Source organism: Bombus affinis, chromosome 1 (genome assembly GCF_024516045.1).
Source record: "Bombus affinis isolate iyBomAffi1 chromosome 1, iyBomAffi1.2, whole genome shotgun sequence".
Classification (NCBI taxonomy): Eukaryota; Metazoa; Arthropoda; class Insecta; order Hymenoptera; family Apidae; genus Bombus; species Bombus affinis.
In genome coordinates this window covers 10,869,972-10,884,273 of record NC_066344.1, presented here as the reverse complement: position 1 = coordinate 10,884,273, position 14,302 = coordinate 10,869,972, and the positions used below count along the sequence as shown (strand labels likewise).

At 43.2% G+C, this 14,302-nt stretch overlaps 1 protein-coding gene across 3 annotated transcripts in view; it reads left to right on the top strand.

Moving 5' to 3' along the window:
* The window catches only part of LOC126917106 (discoidin domain-containing receptor 2-like), a 134,653-nt gene that overhangs the window by 34,440 nt on the left and 85,911 nt on the right, over positions 1–14,302 (top strand). For 2 of the 3 annotated variants that reach the window (XM_050723576.1, XM_050723566.1), the window contains exon 2: positions 5,618–5,668. The exons of the other annotated variant lie outside the window; for it this stretch is intronic. The gene's annotated coding sequence lies outside the window, so the exon portion shown is untranslated. The remainder of the gene's footprint in view (positions 1–5,617; positions 5,669–14,302) is intronic. 3 annotated transcript variants of the gene reach the window in all.

The window sequence follows — 14,302 nt, the reverse complement described above, 5'->3', positions numbered from 1 at the left end:
GTCGATTCGTACGTTCGAAAATCGAGCAGTCGTTCGGGCGATAAAACGGAGAACGGATGCCTTTCTCTCTTGAGGAGCTCCTCGAGCGAGATGTGGGCGGGGAGGAGGAGGAGAAAATGGCAGAAAACCCTGTAACTCACCTGACGTTGAAGATTAGTGGCGATCCCAGGGAAATCAATACTTTAAACTTTCGTGTCCGTATGCTAGGGTTTCTAGGGCCTCCGGAATACGTTCGTTCCATGCGAGTTGGCAAGATTCTCTCTCTGTAAGACGCGATCTCGAAATTCCTGTATAACATAGTAACAAGCATTAGATGGTTACAGGATCGGGTTTCAAGTTGATTACAATGTTATTTATACGAGCGTCTAATTTTTAAGGCACACGGTACATTATCGCGCGATGAAGTCATCCCGAGTAGGTGACCCCTTAATTCTATTGAACGGTGAAACTTTTCGCGAACACGCGAAACAATAGAATCAACCATGTCCGGAGAAACTTATAGGTGATAATCAGCTAGGAATATAAAATTTAGTAATATAGAATTTATGTATTAGATTAAAGCTAACAATAAGTAGATAGTTCACTTGATTAGAATAATTGGCGAATCTCTCCGTTCTACAATTTACTTTCGTTTATAAACTCGCAATGCGGTTTCGCTTCGCTTACCAAAAACACGAATCCTACGAGTGGGCAATTCATTCGATTGTATAGTATAAATAATATTCTATCAATTATATCTTCATCTACGAAATCAAAGATTGTGTGAAAATACACTTCAGTCTCAGCACATTCGCTTGAACAACCGAAACGGTAAATTTTCCAAATTCTCGCTCGATCTGCGAATAAAATCTTCAGAACCGACCAGCGCACATCTATTCCACGATATCATACGAAATCAACGAATTCGTATCTCCACCCACGTGCCACTGTCACGTGTGTAACACGTTCGAGCTACGTATTCCGATGCAACGTTTCACAGACGGCGGAGTCGTTCGACACGTAGAAAAATTGGCTGGTTCGTGTGAAACTAGACGGTGAAACGGCCACGGGTAGAGTTGAACGACGGGGTATGCGTTTTTCGGTACGTGCTCCGCGCGTCGTGCTCGATAATAAAGGGGGTGAGCGGGTGGATGAATAAGGAACAGCAAGAAAGGGTGAATAAGGAAAGTCGAGGAAGGGTGTGTAACGCGAAGGAAGAAAAGGGGCGCGACTCGTTTCGCGCGAAGTTTCAGCTATCACGCGGTGGAATTTATTCTCGTTTCTGGCTCGTTCACCGTGGCCCCCCTCAACCTGTGGCTCGGCTGGCCTGTTTACGATTTATATTTTCGTGTCGCGTGTCGATGACAAACGCCGGCAAAGTCTGCGTTATCCGACGAGGAACGAAAAGAGAATCGGCGTAAACGGACAATAGACAACGCCGTAATAAACAACGATTTGACACGTGGTGAATTAATTTAGAAAACGTGTTCATTTTTCTGGGAAATTTAATTGCTGTGATTTTTTTAACTGACGCTTTATGTACACATACGTACGATAGCGTATGATTTTTTACACCTGTCAGAGAAAATCATAATTCACGAAATAGCAGAAGCGAAAGCTACGCGTTTTTATACATTATTAAGCTTCGTTCACAGTGAGTGACATTTACTCATTGTTAGAGGCATTACTCGGTGACAAGTGGGCCGTATTCGACGTTTCAGATTTCGACGATAACATTCATACATTATATCCTATACAGAAATATTTTGCGATTTAATCTCAACTGTTTATTCAACGAAGCATACCTTGCAGGTTATATTCGATCTCTATCATTATTTTATAATACTATTACTTTTGTTCTCCGATATCATTTGCCTGGCAATAACAAATGGTATTATCCACAACGTGTTCAGATAAAAAAAATATACCCATCCTACGATCATTAGCAAACTCAGGAACAAAAACACCCATTCTTCGCCTCATTATCCTTTCTTCAATTCTTCCTCGAACATAACCGCACGAAAAATCGCACGGAACACGCGCTACGTAAATTTCCGTGCCACTTTCTATCCGTATTTTGTATGTGTCGTGTCCAGTCGCGATTTTCGACATTCGGAACAAACGAGAAAAGAATCCTCGGTTAACGAGCGGTCGCGATAAATAGCGACCGGCCGCAAACCAACCGAAAATGAATCGCTGAGCAATCGGCTACGGGCCTTGCAGGAGGGAACGACAAAGGCGCGTTGCAGGTCGCGTTGGCACAATGACCACGTGGCCATTAATAACGATCAAGCCGTGATCCGTGCCCGTCGCCGAAATCGTGACGCATTGTAACCGTTCGCCGTAGCTGCCGCGACAAGAGAAACGCTCGATCCGCGTTTGCAGAAACGGCTCGATCCTTCCTTTAACCCTTTCACGACGGATTTAACGCGTCTGTACGAGAAACGTGGACAGGAACAAGCGATCTCCCGAGGCTGTCGTAAAGCGAGGGATTCGAAATGGTGGGAAACGTTCGTTGGTTTTTGTTCGACGATTTATTCGCTGACAGCGGTCCGTATTTCCAGCCACGCGATCCTCCGCGTCTGCAGGAGATCGCGCGGAGAAATCTCTGTCACGTGGACCCGTAAATCTGTCCGAAATCGCTTGGTACGTCTTAGTTGAACTCTTATCGGTAGTTGAGATAGTTGAGATGAAAGCTTGTAAAATTGTAATTATTGACTGCATTGGTATACTTACGTTTTCACATTAAACGTTATGTATAGCAGAGCGGCAGATTTTCTGACGCGTGACTGTGAATGCTAATGGATTAATATTACAAAGACCAACAGCGTTATTTGAACTAATCGTGCCGTTCTGATTGATTGATATTAATTAGCAAAATTATTTTCGTTAGCAAGTATAATTATAGAATTAGTTAAAAGAAGGCATTATCTGGATTTCTAGGAATAAATGGACTTGAAAGAAAGTGATGAAGTATTTCTTGTATTTTATTGAAAATAATAACAGATATGACAAGGGCATACTTAAGAGGAATATCGGAAAAGGAAACTAGTATTTCTAGTATCGAATAAAAACGGAAGGACAAATTTAAATTGGAAGTAGAGATTGTAAATTTCTGCCTACCTGCTTGTCAACGGTTGTCATTAAGGTGTATCTACGCGAGCGATAATCATAGAACGCAAAACTTTCGTGTTCGAAGGTTTGATCTAAGTGCAGACTATACTTCCAGTCGTAGACTCAAGGCAGTAACTTCTATTTGGTAGCTACTTTTTCATCGAGTTAGAGAGATTCGCGTTTTCCTTCGGTGGCTGGACTGCGTAATAAGTAGTCCGGGCGACATGGACGGCGCGGCAAACGAGAAACGCGAGTTTTATGCGAGTTGAGAGGCATTCAGAAAGCACCGTGTGTGTCTTGAATTATACGACTACACGTGGCTACGGTCGTATACGCGATGGCCGCGAGCACCTCGTTAAACCTTTCGCTGTTGCGCATAAATACGCTCGTTGCACGCTACTTGTTTTTCAGATCGGGTAAATACGTTGATTATATTGCCGGTGCCACGAATAACGTATCAATTTCCCTCTTGCCGGTACACGTACGCGTCCAAGGAATTCGTTCGTGCCTCGAATCCGACGTTTCGAGCACTGTCAATGCCCGATCTCTCAGCGCGCATTTTTTTTCGATCCGACTAACGAACGAAAATTACTACCGGTACACGAGCGATTAGTGTAGCGTAATCGCGTTTAACTGGCGTCCAGTACGCCTACTCGATTCGCATAAATTAACCGTTCTTTAACACCATAGTTCCGACTCGCAAGTGAAAATCAAAGATCTGAAAAGTATTTAAATCGACAGCAATTCGTCATGCGCGACTTGTAATCGTTTCGCTTGACGATCTATTAATTTCGCGAAAATTATCCTTAACGCGAATTCTGTGTTTCGAGTTACGGTTCAGGTAGCGCAATAACGTACGCAATAAACGACAGCGCATGTATTATACGACACGTACTCGTGCTAAATTGCTGAATTACTTCACTCATGCGACAAAACTATACTACTTAGTTACAACGTAGTTAGTGACACACCACTTGCTCTACTTCGAGAAGATGCGTTACACTTATCCACCATTGACCATTATGTCCGTCATTATATCGGCAGGGTCGTGAACCCTTTACGATATCGCAGCTAAGTAGTTCTTTGAAGCGACGTTGATAGGATCCTTTCATCGAAGGATATAATAAGATTTTAGTATCTCTGAAGCATCGAAGTTTACACGCCAGAATGTAGAATGGACGAATTGTCAAAGTCTAGAATCACGAACGAATGAAGGTATATCTCAGTTTAATTCTTTTGATTCGACGTGCCAATAGATAGATTGCCAAAGTATGGATATACATAGATTTTAATCATAATCACCGTCAATTCTATCAGTGACTATAATAATTTTTCACGCATCTAATTCGCTACATCGATTCCACTTTATCTTCCCTACTTGTTGGTATTCTGAAATTGGATTTCTAAAATCCTTTTTTCGATTTTTCTTATCACCGAGTAATTTACAATTTCTATTAAAAGAAGTAAAATACTCGTCCACAAGCACCCACTCTAACAATAATTGCCGCTTACATCAATCGGTATCACTACGTAATGCTTTAATTAAGAACCTCGCCATAAAACGTTACGCTTATACAAAGATACGGCTGTATCTCTTCAAAGTGTCCGACGTTGTAGTAGAGCCCGAAGCGGACAAGTAGAACCGGCTAATAGAATCGTATGTGAAAGGGAGGGAAGAAACGCGTGGGAGGAGGCGGGGTAAATCGGATTTCCCGCGAAATTCCATTTTTATCCGTCAGCCGTTTTCCCCGTTATTGCGGCGAAGGAGGTAGGCAGCAGCTTGGCCGGAGGTTCGGCTTCGAAGCTGTGGTGTAGGCGTTCCAACTGGCTCTCTTGGAACGCCTAAAGCGTCGGCAGCAACGCTAGAAGGACTATTATGCCCATCTGCCGGCATAACGAGGCGTAATTGAAATCTCTCGTATATACGAACGTACGGTCAGGCTTTCTCACGTTAGGGCCACAATTAGCTTTATTGTCGCGTCTGCTTGACGGGGACAACTCTCTAAGCGCGGCGCGACGGTATTGCTCGACGACCAACGACGTTCACGAAGACACAGGCGCCGCTCTTCCTGGTAGGAGGACAGCTGATTGCTCGGTGTCACGATGATTCTCTCTTCCCCCGCTGTGTCCTGTTGTTATCAGTCTCCAAGCTGACCCATCGCGAAATCCGATGCCAACGAGAATTGCGAGAAAACGAGACTCATAGGAGCGTGCGTTGGTGTAGCGTGCCACTTAGATCTCCCCTCTTCGCAATACGCGGAATTATTGAGACGCACCGACCTTACGATAGCGCGGCTTCCTTCCCTGCCTGTTTCCATTCGCAAGACGATCGGGCAATGTTTCGCCGTAATTGAATATTTTTCGAGGGTTGGTTAATACCGTAGGAGGCGCCAATGACGAAACAGGCGCTATCGTCAGGTAATATTAGCAGGATAGATTTAAACGTTTTTTCTAAATGGAAAATTGTATCGAATCGAATGGAAGACAGAGGAGATTAAAACGAGTTTATGATTTTCTGTTACAGGTTTCAGGAAGTTGCAGTTTAGAATTTTTAAACTCTTCGCATTTAGTGAGGGTGAGATATTTTATAATTTCATTTATTTGAATTTATATTAATATTCATTTCTATAAATATTAATCTATGGATTAAATACTTCGTATGTTTGTTTTTCAATATTTAAGATTGAATGTTGTTACGCGTAAGTGAAAGTTGAAATGGTTTTTGCCTGAAGATTCCGACTATTAGTAGATTGTTTAAGGAGAAATGGAAGTGAAACATAAATACAGTGTCTGGAGTTTAAGAAAGATCAAGGTACTCATATTTGCTAATTTATATCTCTATTGTGTTGATCAAAAATTCAAACAACTGTCTTTGATTTCTATCGCGTGTCATCTTTTCTTCTCAGAACCGAATGATGTATTTCGCCCTAGGTGGCCGACAAGTCTCTTCACGTTGCATCAGCGTCATTGACATCGCGAGATATCTCGTCCATAGATAAGAGAATTTACACTCTCCTTCCTTACGCAACAAAGACGTAAATTATAACGAAAGAATGAGATACTATCTAACAATTCGATCGATCCAGTACGAAATGCAAAACCCTTTCACTAAGGGGGTGAAACCAGTCCAGGAGCTTGTTAATTATTACCAGCAGCTATCGGACATCTGTTCCGAATCATAACTCTGGCGATAATTAAACGTGAAACTTTCAGATCGCCGTTGCGATCGTTTATGCTAAAAAATACTTTGATCTACGAGGGATAAGAAAAGTGGTTCGGTGTCGTGTAACGGTATTTTTCCGTGTTGCACGAGGGGGGCGAGTTGTCGTATTGTCGTATCGAGAAAGTGTTTCTCGTTAAGGCTTATCGAAAGGCGGCCACCGCGCGAGAAAACGAGAATCACGCGTGTATACGCATTCGTACTTCCTAGGGACCAGTGATTGGTTATATCGATACGCATCGGCCGACACGTCCGCGTCAGAACGACAATAATCTCGTTAAGAGAGGAGTGCGTAGAGCTGGCCCTTACCCAGGGGAAATAAACGACACCGGAGCCCAGGATAATTTCGTCACCAAGGAACGTGGCTCGGGAGCCACGTTCGCCGAGTTCCTTCCTAACCTAACTTTCACGGGCACAGATGGACCTACGAGGAATCTAAAAAAGACCCGGTTCTCAGTTCTCGCTGGCTCGCGTTGTCCTCGAATCTCGTTATATGCTCGTAAATTTGATCCCACGATAATGTAGTCATCGACGACACGGAATGGTTGTTCGTTATGAAAAATGACTCGAATTCGAAGCTCGGAGGTCGAGTTAGTATTTCCAAGATCGGTAAACCGCTGGTTTTTACGTTGAATTAAATACGGCTGTTGGCTGCTCAGGCTTTTAGTAGTTGATTTATGCGGATGTTAACATAGTCATTAGCGTTCGTTGATGTCCGGTTGTAAGAAATGATTATGCATCAACTGGATTGGTTACTTCCTCGGGATACGGCCTGGAGAATGGTTATGTATTATAATTTATGAATACGAGACACGCGAAATTTTTGAATGTTTAACTCCCCGCGAGGAGCGGTAGGAGGATGTCTTAGTTTACATAAGTAACAAGATAGTAGTAGGCCCATCTATTAATCTTGTAATATATTTTAGTCGATGACTGTTTCGTACGTGGATGGAAGGAAATAAATTTGAATAACTACACGATTAGTTTTCAACGACAACTATTTTATCTACTTATTTGAAAAAACAGAACACCAACGTTATCTGATTTCGAAACAAAATAGTTCACTGTTACTATCGCCATCTATGCGGAGGATTACAAATTCTCCAAAACGTACGTCGTTCCAAACGTTCTTCGAAATAAGAATTTCATTGTGAACCTAACTCAATAAAGAGAAACTTGCGAAATTCGATCCGTGTAAATTCCACGGTCCCTGGAAACGATCTCCTTGCAGAGCGAGGCGTTTCCAGGTGAACGGGAGTTAGATCGTTGGTATCATTAGCCGTAGTCTTCGTGCAGCCTTCTTGCCGCGAATAACTGAACAGGGACATTAGGCACGTAGGTAGTTCGCGTGCTACCTAATGTAGGATCTTGATCTGGTACTAGAATAGATCGACGGGGAAGAATGTTCTTCCGAGAGAGGTGAGTCGCCCGCGGAATGTTAACCAGACGTCGTAACTTGCGTTTATCGGTTCTCGATGTTATTAGTTCCGCCCCGTGGTACTCGGAGAGCCATTCAGCAGAGGCGCTTGTTCCTCCGTTCGCTATATATCCACTCCTTTTAATTGTTTACCCGTGGTCCCAGTAAATTAAACTTCACCGAGCACGATCGATACCATACTCGCGCACAACTACCAAGGGCGAAGGTAAGAGGAGCCGAGGCTGACACAGGCCAAGTCGTCGCGTGCGACGAGATTTCAATCGCGTTCAAGATTCCTTTAAGTTCTTCCTTGAAATGGGAAAGTACATATCACGACCGAGATCGTACGAGCTATAACGGTACAGAAGATACGCTATTGTCGAGGTCGTCAGAATTCTATTACAGGGTCAGGATCGACATTGAAGTCTCTTCTCTTTCTGTTGGCACGGTTTACCCCAAAAATCGTCGATTCACAGCGCGAACTCAATCACGTTCGACTTTCTATAGATAGATACCTCTTCGAATTCGTGAAGCGTAACAGCCTCCGAACTGGGGAAGATTCCAGTTTCATTTGTTACGTCTGTCTGACGAGCCGACGAGCGTCAAGACGATCACAAGGAATTCTATCGAACATGTTGAACGCGTTCCAAAATCCGTATCGAGTCATCGTTCCGATTACGAGCAACGCTATACTCAAGATCCATCAACCAAAGTACCATTTAGCGAGTCTATGTAACGAACCATGGTAAACGTGAAAGCGTGCTTAAAACCCGTGTAAAAGCAGATCGAGTTAAATAGCTTTATCGAGGTGCGTTAAAACAAGCCTTCTCGGAGGATCGATCGGCTTGGCTCTGGTCGTTGCAGACCAATTACAGTCGAAAGTCATTACCGGCGGGGGGTTGAATTTTTCTGCCGATCCAGGGACCAGTATCTCTTCGACGTAATATCCGTCAGGGACGAGTTCCGTATTTCAGGACGGATCGTTGGAACCGCGTTCAACGTCCATCGCTTCGTAATTAATACCCTCGCGCCGTGGCACGTTGACGGCTCGTTTTAACGCTCTGTCGAGCTTCCCGTTAAAATATAGACGAGCCTTCGACTGTGTTTCGAAGCTGACTCTTCTCTCATTTTCTCCATCTCTGTCTATCTGTGCTGGTGTCCCTTTCTCTCAATGCCAGAGCCGCGGCTTCCGTTCGATTCTCTCGTTCCTCTCTCTGGTCGCCATTCCACCGTGTACTCTTTCGTTTTACGCTAGCCGGCTCATCGATCAATCCGGAATGATGCCGCGCGTTTATACACCTGCGCTACCTGGTCCACTTGATTGATGATATAAAGGTGTAAACGGTTCGTTGTCGATCGACCTCTCGAAATGCACATCGACGCGAGCCAATCTGCACGCCAGACGCGTACACTCGGCCGTTTCCTCTTCGACATGCGCGAACCAGCTTGGGGCTTGTTCGTGTCGCAAACAGATTGGACTGAGCTTTCTTTCGACACTGCTCTTGCCTTTGTACATGTATATAGACTGTGTCCCGATTAAATGTAGAAGAGTTATATAAGTCGAAGGAAGATGTCTCAAATGAAAGCCATGGAGTATCATTAGGAATGTAGGGTATATCGTGTCGGAATTTAATTAATTTTTCAATGCTGTTAAACAGTTCTGAGAAGATCAGGACTAAATTTTCAAATAACTTATACGTAGAATAACGAATTCATCTGGAAATTCATATATTTGGGAATATATGTAAAAAAGTAGAATCTTGTTAGAGAATTGTTTTACCTATCAGGTATTATATAATAGAAAGCACTTTACTTTGAATATTTTACATATTTTTTCATATGATGTATATTCCGTGCAGTTTTGCACTTTCAAATTCCCCATAAATGTATAAAAGTCACAGCTAATTTATGTACATGTTTCGTGTACACGTCTACGCATACACAAGCTTTGTTGCATATTCGCATAACTGATATCGAAACATTGTCAAAGCGCTATTCATTTGCACACCCTCAATGCTGATATATTGCGAGCTAGTTAGAACGGACATCTTATATATACATACTAGTTTATATTCGCAGGACGCGTATACGCCATAGGGAACGAATGTCCGTAGTAACCGGTCGAAACGCTACTGACCCGTTTCCTATTCTAATTTCGAACGCCTATGCGCGCCACTGAACGGCAATGGGTCGACATACGGAATCATTTTCGTCAGAAAATACAATAAAACGAGATATTTATTGTTCGTTCGTTCGACTGGTCTGCGTAGTCGTAACGAACGATTCGACGATGAAGTGATTTTTTTCCTCGCAAGTAATGTATCTACGATACGAACTCGACACTAGCATAAATTCCGTGGTCTATTTAGAATCAGCGATCGCTACACGTCCTGGTTAAATAGCGATCAATTACCCAACCGACGTATAGTGTCCTATACTCGTAGAGCTGTCAGGGACACAATGTTCCTTGTAAGAAACACTTTCCTTCATGATCAGACAAATAAGCTGGTCAGGCCTTTCTAGTGGCACTTTTTCAGACGATGTTACAATGGAACGTCTACTTAGAATATACAAAACGGTACAGGAGATGTGTTACACTTTAATAATCCACAGCCATAGGACTGAAAAACTCACGGTTCTGTTCAGATCGCAAATCTCTACGACTGATTTATAAAAGCACTGTACCGATTATTACAACAGAAGTGCTCTAATGCCGGTAGTATTTGACTATTTTTACCTACAAAAAGGATTGATATAGTACACATTATAAACGCACGACTTTCATTCAATTCCTTAAAACGTGAAAATCTCGCAATCATTTCAGTTAAGCTTATATAAACGTAGTAGTTATATAAACTCGTAACATAGCCAGTCAGTCCATCGAATGATCATCCAAATCTTGAGTTAACGATACCGAACAAGATTCATAGCTCATACAGCAACGAACTAGGCTGGTCACAGGTTGGTTAGACGTTCTCGAGGAATCTCGATTTCGCCGCTAACAGGATTCTTACTTTATCAGTAGGAGCCGTGGCTGATTAGTCTCGCAGAAGGAAGCGGGAGTAATTTCAAGTCCGGGTGGCGCAGCTGAACCCGGCAACCAGGATAGCTATGACAAGACGAGAGTTTACACGCTAGACGGGAGTAATTACATCCAAGTTTCGGGGGCTGGCCTCTCTCTCTTTAATTCGTCCCATCTACCTTATCCTGTCTTTCTCGTTCTCGTTGAATCGTTTCTCTCTCTCTCTTCCACCGTCATATATTCGTCCTTGTCTCTCTATCCGTTGCCGTTTCCGTGGTTCATCTCGGTCTCTTCGCGCTGTCTCTCGACTTGCCTGGATGCAACCGCTGCAGCTCTCCTCCGCAGCTACAGATAATGCCCGCGTGCGGTATCAAGACGGATGCCGAGAGGAACGAGATGCGGAGGATTAATCAGCCAAAGACGTTACCCTTCGCGAATTTCGCGGCTGTCTCGATGGCTGTCGGGGACGAAAGGTGGCTCGTATCTAGCTGATGGATAGACACGGCTAACGAATCGGAATGGAAGATCGAAGTATCCGTGTGTAATGATTTTTTCTTTTTTGTTTGGAATTTTTACGCGAATCTAACCATCGCGATACTAACCATCGCTGTCAGGTGATCATTCGTGCAAAAGGATATTGATAGCATCCGTGAAAATAAGGAAGCGGTAGATGCTTAATATACGGCAGGAAATTAATCCTGATGGAGGTGCGAGCAATTTGTTTTATAGGGGATACATAATACGGATAGGGGATATGGTTTGATCCATTCATCTCGGCCGCCATCTTCGATGGATTTACGATTAGAAACAGGATAGAAATTACCTATAAAATCGGTTGGCACGAGCTTCGTGTGTTTGGAATAGATGTAATTTACTGGTTTTAAGGTCGATGATATTAGAATTGCAGATATATGTACGGGTATTATATCTCTTATGGAAAATACAAGCAAAAATTCAATCATAAGTGAATTTCTTTTATAAGCATATTTGTAATTATCCAAATAGATAAAGAAATAATTGGGTATAATGGCTTTGCGAAATAGCCTTGAAACGAATGTAATTTATTGATTTTAAGGTAGCTTGAAAGATACGCGGTTGTTATGTATATCATTCAAGGCACACGAAAACAAATATCAAATTATAAGCGAATCTCTTCTGACAGCACATTTGAAATTATCCATATAAATAAATAAATAACTTGATGTAATGGTTATTGCAAGATAACCTTACTCTATCGATCGTGATCTCCATTCTAAGTCCTTCTGTTTGCCACCGTAAATCGACTATAGTTGACTCACGTACAAAGGGCAAAAAGGGATAACCTCATAGCAAGAACGAAGCGGGGGGTGTAATATAAATTCGCAGGAGGATTTTTCCCGCTACGATGCTTGATTTATGACTCGATTTAGCTGTTATAATAAGAAGGTACCAGGGAGCCAATAAGGAAACGTAAATCAATAGCCGTTTGATGGTTTAATGGATCGTTTCGGATCTGTGGCTGCCAGCATACGCTACGTTTCTCGCCGTAATTATAGTTGATCCATTTTCCGGCACTCCACTTTTCATTCTCGCCTGCCTCGTATTGTCGAACTTCTAAATGCCTTCTGGTAAAATCGTAACACGTACTTCGTCGTTCTTCAATTCATTTTATTTCTTCGGTCGATCGTCCATGGTGAATTAATCATAGTTCGACTTGGGGATAGACTCGTGACGAGTACGTTAACCGAGACCATATGTTATAATTTATGGAAGCTCGATACGTCTTGGAAAGCAGAGAGAAAACGCATTTCTCTCGTGGGACAGCCACCGTAAGGCGGAAGACGAGAGATTCGTAATAAATAATAAGTCACCGACAGAATGGTGGCGACTCTCGCGCGAGATGATGAATGAACGACGGGATGCATTCCAGCGCAATGATACCGCGGCCGCTATCATTAATCTTCTCGGTGTATTGTGTATCTGAACAACGTTTACCATCCTGCCGAGCATCGATTTCCCCTTTGATACACCTGTGTCACAACTCTCTATGATACGTAAACGCGACTCGAAGAGGAAGGGAATCCACTGGACAGGAATAAATAAGAAAAAGTATAGAGAAGAGAATAAAAGAAAAAGAAGAAAGGGAGAGAGAGAGAGAGAGAGAGAGAGAGGGAGGGAGAAACACAGCTCTAAACCATTTCTCTTTTACGCGGTACGATCCACACGCCGCAGACTGTGCTCGTCAACTAGATTGCGACACAATGTTCCATTCGCCGAGGCGATTCGTTCGGCAGCCACGAAATCCTTGGCCGCGTTGAAACCCGAATTCAGAGGCGAATAATTGCGCCGGAAGAATGCGGCTAACGAGGCGGCGTCCCGTTCCAACGGGAACGCAAACTTCATTTCCGTTCATTCCGCGTCTCTAAGTAATACTCTGTTTTTTATTATCCGTGGAAAATTGAGTTTCCCTTTTCTCCCGCTCCCTGTCTCGCTCGCCACGCGGACGAAAGTGGGGAATTGCGAGGAGAGAGAGTGCGGCTCGGGGGATGAAACGGTCGCACGGAATGATGGAGAAAGCGAAGAGGAAACGGGCAGAAGGGGTTGGAGGCTGAAGGTGGTCCAGCTAGATGGACTTTGTCTCCTTCGATTTTCTCTTTGCGCGCGAGCCTTAACACCTCCTTTCGAACTTTTCGTCAACGCAATTCTATCCCCGCACGAGGTAATGAGATTTCTTGGGGCGCGAACACAGCCACTCCGTAATAAGAATTGTTCGTCCAAGTGCCGCACAATAAAAGGGCTGGCTCCTCTCACCGGGCGCGCAGGAGAACCTGCTTCCAAGAAGAACGCCTCGCTACGAATTCTCGAGAAAGAGACAAAATAGTTGTCACGAGAAGCGAAAGAATGCATTCGAGCGCACCATGGTGGATATAGTCAGTGGTAGATGACAGGGGTAGGGACAGAGGGGGTGGGTCCACGCGATCGAGGAAGAATTGTCTTCTACATTACGTGCGGAATCATGAGGGGTGAAATGATTTATAAACAGGACAACTGGAAATGCCACGAATGGCCTCATGCAGGCTCGTCGCGATCCTCGTAACTTCCAATTAGTCTCCATGGTTCCGAGCATATTCGGCAACTTCCACAGACTAAATACATAGTGTGTTACTATAAGTACGCGTCATTCGCAAGTACTATACTTGGCAAGTATAAAATTTAACTTTTTAATCGTTCGCAGATAAAAGTTCACTTTTGTTTAAGAGCGATGACAGAAGTCGTAATTAATCAGCAAAAGTGTTAACTTATCGAACGATTTCATAACAAGAGACATTGAAAGATATCTCAGATTTTTCAAACATTTCTGATGTTTTAGAAGATTAGAATATGAATGAGGCTGCTTGTCTACGAACGATTAAATATTATAGTTCTAATATAGGGAGAAGTTTAAAATATCGCTATCAGACTAGTAGACTCCTATTTCCTCATTCCACATTCAAAATGTCCAACGTTCCCCAATCGCGTCGTGGAATATCCCATCAAGAAATATAATAACAAGTAAAATCGAAGGTACCAG